This window comes from Cornus florida, unplaced genomic scaffold (assembly GCF_030987335.1).
Source record: "Cornus florida cultivar Cherokee Brave unplaced genomic scaffold, ASM3098733v1 CherokeeBrave_3.0.0_Hap2_Chr06, whole genome shotgun sequence".
Lineage (NCBI taxonomy): Eukaryota > Viridiplantae > Streptophyta > Magnoliopsida > Cornales > Cornaceae > Cornus > Cornus florida.
In genome coordinates, this window is record NW_026775576.1 from 69,702,891 (window position 1) to 69,713,456 (window position 10,566).

Consider the following 10,566-nt stretch of genomic DNA (forward strand, 5'->3'; position numbering starts at 1 on the left):
TTGATGTTTCTTTGGAAAATGTTATAATATCATACTGTTGTTGCAAAATTGATGTTTCTTAGAAAAATACTATAATATCACACTCTTGTTGCAAAAGTGAAAGATACGAGTATTATTTTTCTTTCAAAGAAACATCTAAATAAAAATAAATTTTTAGTAAAATATACTGTATTATTTTTTTTTCCAAAGGTTTCTATTTTTATTTTGATAATTACCTTTTATTGTTATAGTTAGTGGTAATGATAAAATTAAATATAAAAACTAAAAATAAGGTGAGGGTGGTTTTGTGTTAAAAGAAAAGAAAAATGATAAAAGTGTGGATTAATTTTCTTACTCTACAGAGAGTAAGAGATCAGGACTCTCTCTCTCTTTCTATATATATATATATATATATATATATATATATATATATATTAAATTTGTTAATCTACACTTATTTATTACTCCGTACAAGAATAAAGGTCCATAACTTTATGTCCTTTAATTTGATTGGCCATTGATGAAAGGGGATGATTTATTACAAATTACAAAATATTAGATAAGTCACTACAGTTTTTGAATTAATACGAAAAACTCCAGTATTTACCCTAGACTATAGTAATTTACCCAAACGAAAAAAATAGGGAGTATAAGAAAGATTATATTTTTATTTTTTTTGTTACTGCTGCTGCATATTAAGGGTACAATAATGCCGTGAGGAGCTTAAAATAATGTACATAAGATTCAATCAGGTGATTCGTGTGCCTAATTAGACACATTTATAAATCTTTATAAATGCTAAGTTGTTGTTTAAGCGGTTTAATTATACGAAATAAATAATACATCATTAAAGTTGTAGTCCATCGGTATCTCTTCAACATTTCAAAATGTTATGCAATATGATTTAAAGTCTTTGCATATAAATAAATATGGGTGACATAATATAAAAATAAAGTGTCCAGATTAATTGAAGTATACAATAACTACTACCCCGACTTACCCAATAACTTATCATTGTTAAAAAAAAAAAAAATAACAAACTTGGAGGCACGCAAATACAGTTTTTTTATTTTTTATTTTTTATTTTACATACAGTGACTCCTTCACAGTCAACCCACATGCAAGTCACGATGACTGACACGGCATCAGTGGAGGAACAACTTGTGACTGTTGCCCGTGCTATCGAGAAGCTCACTAAGACTGGAAGAAAAAGACTTGCAGATTACTTCACTAATGAACAAACTTGAGGTACAAAAGTCTGCCAAATCAAGTCAAGGACCCATGTACGCACCATCCTGGTTTCATGCCACAAGCAACCATGGAAAACATAGTTCATTATGCAGTCACATCCGAACATGGGGCAAACCAAACCAACCTTGCTCCGTCTATCACTTTGTTTTCTGTCCAACAACTTCGAGACATGATCAATAATACAATCAGGTCACATGGCAGGGCAACTCTAAGTTCTTTCATGTATTCGAAGCTTTACATAAGACGAATCGACAACATGAGAATGCCAATCGGATACCAACCCCCCAAGTCACAACATTTTGATTGGAAAAAGAATCATAAGCAATACATTGCTCATTTTGTTGAGACGTGACAGCGCTGGAACACGCGGTGATATTTTGGTGAACGAATTTTTGTTGAGACGTGACAGCGCTGGAACACGCGGTGATATTTTGGTGAAACAATTCGTTCGTTCCATTAAGGGAAATGCTTTAAATTCGATTAGTACACCGGCTTAGAGGCCGAGTCAATAGATAGTTGGGACCATATGGAGCGTGAGTTCTTAAATCGCTTCTACAATACCCACCGCACTGCGAACATAATAAAACTTACCAACACCAAGCAGTGGAAGGATGAACCTGTTATCGATTACATCAACAAGTGGCATGCACTTAGCCTGGACTGCAAAGACCGACCACTACAAGAAAAATGCCTTTTTACCATGGTGGAAAATACTTACTACCACGGTTTTGAACCGTGGTAGAAACAGCCGTAGTAGAAAGTCTCGACTTTCTACAACGGTTTTGCACCGTGGTAAAAAGTCGACTTTCTACCACGGTGCAAAACCGTGGTAGAAAGTTTATTTTCAACCACGGTTCCGCACCGTGGTAGAAAGTCAATTTTCTACCACGGTTCAGAATCGTAGTTGAAAAAGCACTTTCTACCACGGTTCAAAACCGTGATAGAAAGTGTTACATAATTTTAAAAAAAAAAAAAAAATACCAATGCAGCCTCCACGAGGCCTTTTTTTTTCCTACTACTAGCCTTGCAAGGACTCTAGAAGCCTACACTAAATAAATTAAAAATAGCATCATAACCAAAATAACTTACAACTAATCAATAACATCATATATATATATATATAACCAATTCCAAATCATTGTTTTATACAAAAATTAACCATATACAAATTTCTAGCTTCTTATGCCATACCAAAATAAAACAAAATTCTTATAGCTTCTTGCTTTGTTTTAGCTCTCTCTTCCATTACATATATGCAACTTCTTCATGAGCCATACAAACAATATAACGGTAACAAAAAAAGTAACGGCAACTGCAATCCTAGCTTTAACCTACAAAGATATAATAGTTGAAGTCAGAGAATATAAAGCAAGTTATAAAGCTGTCAAAATTAAACCAAGCAAAACAAGCATTATAATAAAGGTACATTGAAAGATCTACTCTTCGTATTAACTCAATATCTTGGGTCATTGACATCCCGTCACCAAAAGAAATCATGACACCATATTCAAACATTTGAAATGAAGAAGAATGATTTTCTTTCTTTCTTTCAGAACATATATATTATTTTAGTTAATTAAATATTTATGTTTGGCTTCCCTAAGCCCTCCTACACATACCCAGGAGTCAGGACCCATATTTTATTAAGCCAGGTGTTGGAACCCTAGCTCTGGTTTGAGGTTTGAATTCTATAAAATTCAAATGGCAGTAGATAAAGAGACTTCAAAGATATAAGGTGCAACCCATTCTTCCAGAAAATGTTATTATCGTGAAAGGAAGGAAGATTTGGATGTGAAATGTATAGTCGGTGACAAAAGTAATATTCTTAAGAAGTTCAAATTGGCTGGTTTTGTAACTTCAAGTGCTGATTACCATTTGCCAAGACACCACCCTCCTAAGAATAACTGATTGAGAAAAAAAATAAAATGAAAAGAAAAGAAAAGAAATTGCTATGCTTGGAAGATCCCCTTTTGTTATTAGAAATGTTCTAATTAGAGCATAGTATATGGGAAATATCAAACTTGTATATATGTAATGCAAGTATCTCAATTTCTAGAGGAATTGACTCACTATAATGCTAAAGGTGCTCCGTTTTATTAGTAAATTCTGTTTTAATTCTGTTTTAATTCCATTCTTCAGTTTCATTTCTAAACCTAGTAGTGTGCTACTTGGTAACATATACATATATATATATATATACCAACTCAATCAAGATGTTTGTTTTCAGACAAGGTCCATTTGCTAGCTTATGTTTCCAATATTTTTAGTGAAGTCCACTAAAAATATTTACAGCTTAGCAGCTTCTTTTTGTCTTGCTTACAAGTGCTATTTGTTTTTCATTCTTTTAACTCAACAAAATTTGTGCAATAAAGTTATCTTCGATTGTTAATTAGGTCAACTCGTATCTGTCTACATATATATATATAATCAAGCTCGGTTGCATTTAACTATCTCAAATGAATTCTTCGTAGACCAATGGTTTCTAAGTAGAATTTCTATATGACCTGGTTTATATGTCATTAGTACATGCGTTCTAATTCTCATTTAGTCTAAATATTGGATGTTCCAGTCTGGCTCAAAGCTGGCCTAAGTTGGGACCTCAATTATTAGTAGAAAATATTCGGCTTAGAATATATGTTTGAAGAATTCAATTTATAGTTGATTAGTAGCAAGTAAACGAAGTTGATATATAGATTAACTTATTGTCATTTGAGGGTGGACATTGCATTATATATGAAATGGGAATGTGATCGAAGTGAAATTAGAAAGAGACTACAAAATATTACTAATTAGACCTCAGATTGATCATTCACAGCTAAAATAGATGTTTACACTTTACACTTCCTCTCTAAAGCTTCAAATAGACTAGTGTACAATATGACTTGGGATTATACTTTTAAATGATTTGCGACCTTGTCTTTACGTAATCTGATGATTAACAATTAAGGCTGATTTTGTATGCAACTTGTGTTTCTAATGAATCTAATTTTTTTTTTTTTTTTTAATCATAATTCATTTGTTGTCAACTGTGGTTGTTTATTATGCAGGACTTGTTCTAATCGTTTAACTAAATATAGAGTACTAGCTCTTGTACTCTTCCTAGTGAGCCTGACTTTCTATCAATTAAAGAAAATTCATAAATATAAATATGGGGAAGAGCTACTTGCTATATAACACTCTGGTATTTACCATATTGTTATTACATTCACAAAAATCATAACATAATAGATGGAAAGGCTTCAAAATTTTCATGCAAAGACAAACTACTATTCCATGTAAAACTAAAAAATTTAAGTAAACTACTATTCCATGTAAAACCAAAAAATTTAAGGTATAAACAACATATCAACAACTTCTCCTCCACAACAATCAATTAAAACCTCCATATACGATGATCCCATACTCCCATGCTTTCAACATTTTAAAACAAGAAATAAAAATGGCCTCCACACGGGCCGATGTACCAATAAGGTAATAAAGTTCAAGATACACCGCAAAATTGGTCACTATTGGTAATAAAGTTCAAGATACACCGCAAAATTGGTCACTTAAAGGCACGTGACCCCCCCAAAGTATGTATACTCACAGGAAAAACTGATTTATACACTAAACTGCGGATCCACGCTTGGGTTTTCAGATACGGGACGGCTACAGAGAAAATTTAAAGGTTCAGTTAGAGAGAAAATAAGTTCAAGTGTGTGTGTGTCTATATATATATATATATATGCACACACACAGACACACACACATGTACACACAGTACCATACAGAAAACAGGATTTATTAGCCAAACTTGAACAATAAGTCAAAAAAGCCATACAGAAAACATTATGTAATAAAATCAAATTAAAGCAAACCGTACAAAAAATCCAAACAAGAATGAATGAAATATAACATTAAAAACAAAAACAAAACAGGTTCTCAACTACTTGTAATCTTCATATTAGTTTCATAATGATAAAGTTTGTCAACAAAGCAAGTGAAATCGTCCAGCTAATCTCCACATCCAAACAATAGCATTCTATATGCCATACACTTTAAAAGTAATACATGGCACAATTAGTCATCATGCATTTCTACTTAAATCTTTCAGTAATCATTTATGCTTTCAGAAAGTTGAAATACCTCTCAAAGGGGTGTAAATTAGAGGATTTGGGGGCCAATGTATATGTATCATGTCTAGGAAGTATTAGGTACACAATGACTAGTTATACATAAAAGCTTATGAGTCATTCTCAGTTGCAATATCTTGTTAACATTGTGATCATAGACTAATAATTTTTAGTTGTGGACTATATGGTCCCTTTCAAATTGTAGCAACATTCTTAATTAAAAACAAGTGATGTTGAATTTAAGTATAAAAGAGAACTAGTGATCTTTTTTAAATTTCATCAATAACAAAATCTAGACAAAATAACAATACATTTAAGCCATTTTAACTATAATTCATTCTCAGAACCTTGTTAATACCCTATGCATGCCCTCAACTCATTCCTACGCAACCCCACACCTGAGCAAGAAAAGCAAAAAAGAAAAAAGCAAACAACTCATTTTTCTCATCCCCTAACTAACATTACAAAAGAAAAGACAATATATATTAAAATGAAACCAACAGACATCTTTGCTAGCAGCCATGTTTTACTTTTAGACAATCATTGGCAAGCACGATGTTAATTTCACTCATGCTGAAGTAATTATTTACCATAAAAGAATCAAATTGAGTAGAATCTGTTGAGACCTAATTAGTAAAGAAAACTAATAATAAATTTGATTTTATGGTTAATATAATTCAAAGGATTGACTTGTATGCACTCACTCAGGTACAGATTTATTCAAAACATGGATTAAAAGATTGATATTTCAGGAAGGGATTAAAGAAACATAGATTCTAAATGCTCTTACATACACAACAAACCACCAACAATATGCATTATCCAACAATATAGTCTTTTGAAGTTAATGCATGTCAAGAAAAACAAGTCCACACACAAAATGACCACTTAAAAAGAAACGTTCTTGAAACTTGAAAGTAAGTTCAGGAAATGTTGAAGTTCAAATTGCAAAGGATCAACTTTCCCATTGCCAAATTGCCGTTGACTCACAGCCCAATCACCCTACACTCAGAAATCAAGAGAAAATCCTACTCTCATCCTACTCTAGATTGTGTGCAGCTGAGGAGCAAACATATAGACAAAAATCTAGGGTGCAGTGGCTTAAGGAGGGGGACTCCAACACCTCCTTCTACAAATCTGTGGTTTCAAGACTCAATAGGAACAAAATCTCTTCAATCACTGCATCAAATGGGACACTTCTTGACACTGAGCCAGCCATCAAACATGAGATGGGTATAATTATGCCATAAAAACAATTAGAAAGGCAAGTTGACATATACCACAATAGTTGTATCAAAACACACACATACATCTACAAAAATATGCATATATATATATATATAGTTTACCTCAGAGGACATATCAGCAACAAGGGGGGCAACAGTTGCAGCACCGCCCAACCTGCTCATACTCAGAACCTGAACACACACACAGATGCAGCAATGGAATTTTAGAAGCCCATCATCTATATATAACTCATTTTTTTTTAATTTTAAAGCCCATACCATACAATATATATATATAAAGTACTACAGATTCTCTCAGAATTTGTCAAACTAGAAAGAAGCCTTTGTATAACCCATAATAAATATGTATATAGAAAGTAGTAACAATATATATATATATATATATATATATATATATATATATATATATAGATCGAGAGAGATAGGCTTACTTTGACTTGCAGCTGGAGGAATTTGACATAGTCGATGATCTCATCTAGCATTGAAGCCTTGTCGGTCTGTCATTCCACAACCCACAAACATATCAAAACAAAGATATTACTATAATATATTCCTATCTGTTAAGATTCAAACAGGTGACTTAACTGTGTGTTAGACAGACAGACAGACAAACAAACAAAAAAGGAGAAAAGAAGTATCAGATTGATGAATGTTAGTAATAGCAGCAAATTACCTTTGCAACGAAAATATATATATATATATATATATATACACACACACACACACATATATAACCCACCAAATTAACCACTGTCTCTGTTAGAAGTATGGGGCGAATCCCATACCATACCTTACCTATTTGAGTATCAAATTGATGAATATAACAGGGGATGAAAATACAAACCTCAATTCGTGTCCTTCGAATTTAGGGCTTCGAATGAGAGAGGGAGCTAGGGTTAGGGCTTGGAGAAAGGGGGGAATCCTTGTTCAATCTCGACGCCAATCAGCTGTGCCACTATCTTCTCTGCTCTAACGCTGCGCTGACCGTCGATTCAACCCTCAGTGGCTTCGGTAGAAGGGTTGGACTCGGAGAGAAAGAGGAATGACGGCTTAGACGGTCTGAGAGAAAGGGGGTGGCCGGCTTTCTTTTCATCTCCTTGCTCTGCTTTCCTATCTTCTTCCTTCTCCGGCGGCTTCTCCTCGGCAGCAGGCGGCGGTGGAGCTTCCTCCTGCGTTGCTGCCTCCGTATACATTGATTTCAAGAATTTCAGAGGCCATAGACTCCGAATCGTGAACCAGGTCGAGAAAGCGAGGGCCGGCTTTTGTGATATATGTTTGTGTTCTGTAAGTGGTTTCTGTAGCAGCATATATATTTTACATATATATATATTTTATTGACACTAGCGGGAATAAGACCCGCCAGAAGGTAAGTGAAAAAATTTCACTTTCTACCACGGTTTTAGAGTAACCGTGGTAGAAAGATCAGCCAAAATTACATTAAAAAAATTCAACTTCTACCACGGTTAATAACCGTGGTATAAAGACCCGCCTAAATTACTCATTCACTTTTTACCATGGTTATAAAAAAAATTATGGTAAAATCATACATTTTCTACCACGGTTATTTTTGAACCGTGGTAAAAGAATGTATTTTCTACCACGGTTATTCTAAAACCGTGGTAGAAAGTGAATTATTTTAAATGTAATTTAAGCGGGTCTTTCTACCACGGTTTCAAAATAACCGTGGTAAAAGAATATATTTTCTAGTACGGTTATTTTAACCGTGGTAGAAAAGTTCTTCTACCACGGTTTTAAAATAATCGTGGTAGAAAGGGTTTTCTACCACGGTTTTTTTAAAAGCGTGGTAAAAAACTGTTTTTCTTATAATGGACTCTCATAAATTTTTGTTGTTGAGATGTACATGCAAGGAAAGGTATCAAACCTCGTACCTTTGAAGAATTGGCAACACTTGCAAATGATGTACAAATTAGCATCAATACTCATGGTGGAAAGAATCCTTCTTACTTGGAGCAACGCAAGGATAAGAAATAAGTAAGGAAAAATGAGAAACCGGCAAAGAAAGGCAACAAAAATATAATGGCCAACATGGCGGTACCATTGAAGATCTCCACAAAGGAGAAGAACAAAGGAGATGACAAGCAAAGTAAAGTCCAAGAGAAGGAGAAACCGCATCCAACACTCAAAGAGTTAGAGAAAAAAGAATACACATTCCCGGACTCTGATGTGTGATGTGTTAGGAATACTAGAATTTCTACTCGGAATCCTAAACGAAGGTTTTCTCAATTGGTCGTTTCCCAAAAAAAAAAAAAAAAAAAAAAAAAAAAAAAAAAAAAACTTACTTTTCGGTCGAAAAAGAAAAACGGACTTACCAAACTGTTCAGAATTCTATTATGCATCAAGAGGACACCCCTCTCACTAAGAGAAATGAAAAGCATTACATGTGGCCACCCACGCAATTGCACATATATTGTGTTTTAAATCATATTTGGGATGTAATAATTAAATATATATGTACTCATGTTCGTCCAGGCAAGCAAACAAGCCACAAACCCAACTTAAGAAGCCCAAAGAGCCCATAAGTCTTCTGGCAAATTAAAAGGCAGTTTATTAACCTGCAAAACCTGACCGCTGGTTTGAAGGCAACCAAAGCGAGAACAACTGAGTAACTTCATAGCAAACCATAAGGAAAAGTTCAAAATTTCAAATATGATTTGAAGATCGGAGCAGAGGCATGACAAACAATATGACCAGTTTCCATGAGTCATGAATTATTAACTATTAGTGTACAAACAATATCGGTGAAGCCATTAAGGTGACTAGGTGATTAAGAGTTTCAAGAGGCGAGTTGTAACTCGGACATCCTGAGTTCGATTCTCAGAAGGCACAAAAATATTTGAATTTAAATGACATTCAGCATGCTACATTGAAGTTGCAATATCAACATAAAAGATATATATTTCATACAAAATATACCTTTTCCAATCAAGACGGATCTAGGAATTGTCAATAGAGTGGCCTAATACTATATATATATATATATATATATATATATATATATATATATATATATTAGCTAGGCTAAAATTGGCTATAGTAATAGAAATTAATTTTTTTTATATTTTTATTTTTTTTTGACTTTGAGTCCACCCCTGGATCGCAACCATAGTATATGGTTGCAATTTAATTTAATTTCTATTTTCCTTTGAATATATTATAAATCTTGCTTTAAAAAAATAAAATAAAATAAATATCTATATAAAAGAAATTTAAAACATGTCATATAATTTAGAAACCTGGCAACGTTTTAATGTTTTAACATTTAAATACACTAAATAATTAAATACTTTCAATCAAATATAGTAAAAAATTAATAGGTACATGAATGAACTATTTCAAATAAAATACATTATATCATTCACATGATCGAGAATGCTAACACATTTTATCATTTTTACATCCTCAATTTTATAATTTTGCATGATGTTACATTCTCAATTTATTTTATACAAACAATTCATAATTGTGTATCGGAAAGGATCTGAGTTGGACTTGAAGGCCTTGTACAGTTTTGGTTCAATTATCCGAAGGCTTGCCCAATATATTTTCGTTATTGTTGCATTTTCGAATAAATTATTGCATGATGCTGCATTCTCGATTTATTTGTAGAAGAATGTACAATACATAAATGTGTAGTGGTGGTATCGAGAGATCTGGGTTGGTTCCATTAAAATGACAAGTCTTTTCGTGACTCTCGTGGGCCTTTTGATCTGGACTTGGGCTTACGTGGCCTTCTTTCTAAATGTATTTTCTGATACTGTATAGAATATGCCTCAATCTGGGGCTATAGCCAGTTTTTTTATTCCCTATAGCCCAAAAGCTTCCTTCTTAATTTATTTGCACAAACAGTTCATAATTGCGAAACTGAAAGGAGCTGAATTGGGGGACTTGAAGTCCTTGTACAGTCTCTATGCATCAATAGCATACTATTTGATGAAAAAAATTCCCCCCTCTCCCTC

General features: G+C 33.3%; 1 long non-coding RNA gene across 1 annotated transcript; it reads right to left on the reverse strand.

Moving 5' to 3' along the window:
* Nucleotides 1-2,315: 2,315 nt before the first annotated feature.
* Nucleotides 2,316-7,892, reverse strand: LOC132311912 (uncharacterized). Its single transcript, XR_009483135.1, has 5 exons — nt 7,434-7,892; nt 7,021-7,086; nt 6,692-6,760; nt 4,817-4,878; nt 2,316-2,561 (listed from the first exon to the last, which is right to left on the reverse strand). It is a non-coding gene; the product is annotated as an uncharacterized LOC132311912 (long non-coding RNA).
* Nucleotides 7,893-10,566: the final 2,674 nt, after the last annotated feature.